The sequence below is a fragment of the Octodon degus genome, unplaced genomic scaffold (assembly GCF_000260255.1).
Source record: "Octodon degus isolate 3935 unplaced genomic scaffold, OctDeg1.0 scaffold00173, whole genome shotgun sequence".
Lineage (NCBI taxonomy): Eukaryota > Metazoa > Chordata > Mammalia > Rodentia > Octodontidae > Octodon > Octodon degus.
The window spans coordinates 4,349,514-4,352,504 of record NW_004524749.1 but is presented as its reverse complement, the minus strand read 5'-3'; positions in this window follow the sequence as shown (position 1 = coordinate 4,352,504).

The window sequence follows — 2,991 nt, the reverse complement described above, 5'->3', positions numbered from 1 at the left end:
TTTGTCATGCTGGTTTTCTGATATGAACTTGGATTTTCTCATGTTTAGAGGATTTCAGATCCTCCGTGTTGTTGAGGATGACTGCAAATCTTTGTAAGGTCCTTAGCTTGAGCGTTGCTTCCTGGCTCCAGTGCAGACCCCTCAGTCTGCTGGCACAGATCCTTCATCCCACTGGCTCAGACTTTCTAGCTTCCATCAGTGGCCTTTGGGTCTTCCCAATGCAGGCCCTTGATACAGACTTGCATGAGACATTGCCATGGGCTGTAGGCCTCCAGCTGGACTCACAGAGGACATTGCCATGGAATCTAGGTCTTCAGCTGGATTTGTACTGGTCATTGCCATGAGATCTGGGCCTCAGCTGGATTCTTCGGGTCTCTAATGTGGAGACAGATTGCCTGCAATCTTTTGCATTTGACTTTTTGAATGAATAATGTAAAAATATCCAATGAAGTATGTGTTCCATATGAAGTCTATTCCATTGCAAACTTGACTTCTATACCATCTCAGTCACTCAACTGATAACTCACAGCTGCCAGATTGGATCATGGGCTCCTTATGGGGCAAAGTTTTTGGTTGTGAAAGTGGATCTGTGCAGGTGATGGCCATGGGAGAGAGTTTCTTAGAGAACGTGATGTTCAAGATGAGTCTTAGCAGGAAGGCAGAAGAGGGTGGGAGCCATGTTTCAAGCTAAGGACAGTGGCAGAAGAGGTCTTAAAACTCATATCCCACTATTTCAACTTCTAGGTGACAACAGTGCTGCCCTGATGAACCTCTATTCACTGTTTTGGGGGAGTAAATAGGGATCCCCACCCTGACTGAGTGAATGGGATAAGTCTTTACAATTGTACACAAACTCTGTTGCCCTCAGTACCTGGCAGAATCCTCCTGTCAGGGCAGTAAGCCAGGAGAAGGGCAGTCAGGTGCAGGGTGGTATGTGCAGACCAAAGTGGGCAATTGCTACGGGAGAATGTGAGTTTCGGTTGCACAATTCCAATTTTCTTTTTCTTTCTTTATTTTTCTTTTTTTTTTTTTGGTGGAACCTTTTGGTGGAACCGGGGATTGAATTCATGCCCTTGTGCTTGCCAGAGAAGTGCTTATTCCACTGAGCCATCTCTCCAGCCCCCACAATTCCAGTTTTCTAAGGAAAAACTATAAATCTAGAGGTTTTCTTGGGAAATATTCTGATTAAAATAAGCAAACTTATAAAAAAAAAAATCAGAGCAGTTTGCAGCCAGAGATACTATGTACAAGCTGGTAGGTTGTATACTGGCCAAGGGCCTTAAGGTCTGGTCTACCCAGGGTACCCAAAGGAAGAAAGAGGTGGTCAATCCATGGATAGATGCATAGAGGGGTATAGCTGCCTTGGCCAGGCCATACCCAACCCACAGTCCTCTGGTCGGCGCCTCTAGCTTGGGAGCAGCTTGTTTTGTTTCCAGCAGGCCTCTCTGTGAGGTGGTGTGAGGAGCTGTGGCTTCACACCGAGGCACTCCCAATTCACCCTGTCCCTTAGCCTAGGTGTGAAGCCCTGGATCCCCTAAGGCTAGCATTCAGCAGAGCTTGCAGGAAGCTGCTGCTGAGAATACTGAATTCAGGCTGTTGGGAACTTTGAAACAGTGACTTATTTACCCCGTGTCTGTTTTCATAACTGTTTTCAGTACCTGATTTTTCAGAAAGCCATGCAAATCTAATCATATCACTTTTGTCAGCCCTGAGGATGGAATAAAAACAAAGCAGGGTAAAATTACACATTATGAACACTCCCTGCACTGCACACATAATAGTAGTGATTTGGCAGGAGGCAAGTGTCTAAGCTAGCATTAGGGCACTAATATACTTCTCTAGCATGGCTTCACATACCAGTTACTCATTCCAGGAACCACTCCCTGATGGAGTTTTCTGTTTTTCTTTCTCTGCTATGATTATATGGCTTTGGGGGCAAAAAAAAAAGAAAGAAAGAATAGAAAGGTGTTTTCGGTTTCCTCAGCGCAGCACTGTCTCTGCTGGGACCCTGAGAGAGGTGATCAAACCAAGCATTCAGAGTGAGTGGCAACCCAAAATCTGGCTCTGTCCTGTGGAAAAGAGGAAGGAATTCTCACAGTCCAAGTGTGATTTGGGGTGCAGATGGGCACCGCAGCCCTGGGGAGCCCCAGGACTTTGCCTGTGACTTTGAGCATCAGCTGGCCTCTGTGGGCTGGTCTGGGTGGACAGACAAAGTACTCGCTGAGAAGGAGAGGGAGTGGGCAAGAAATACTTCAGGCATTCAGGGAACACAGACCTGGTCTGCGGTGTACCCGGCACAGCAGAAAAGAAACGTGAGGAGGTAATGCTCCTTTTTTTTCTTTTAAGGAAATGTCCTAGGGGCCAGGGAGGTAGCTCAGTAGAACAAGTGCTTGCCTAGCAAGCACAAGGGCCTGAGTTCAACCCTTGGTTCTGCAAAAAAGAAAAACAAAGAAACTTCCTAGTACATTATTGGTAAGCTTTTTTTCCTTTCATTTTTCTCTTTCTTTTTCTCCTTTGTGTTGTTCTTTTCATTCATTAATTTATTCATTTCCTTTTATTCATTTAATTTAATTTATTCATTTAGATTCATATTAAATTTTATTCATTTAATTCAAGTAATTTCTTCCTTGTTTTCACTGCTCTTAGATTCTGCCACAGTAGCCCCAATACCCTTCCTCCTCCCCCAGGATTATTTTGCATTGTGCCACATGTGCCTCAAGGCGATCAAACATTGAAAAGCAAAGGAAAGGGAAACACACACACACACACACACACACACACACACAATCAAAAAACCTTATTAGAAAACTAATGATCCTGTTAGTGTGCTTTCTGGCCTTGAACACAATTAGGACAAGAAACAAGGAACTCATGTGCCTTGCTTGTTGCTGTTAAGGACCCCACTCTGGCCTGTGGGTGGGGGAATTTAAAGGATAAATCCTGAGAGTCAAGCCCAGAATTTAGTGAACATATACTAATTTCATGGTGTGC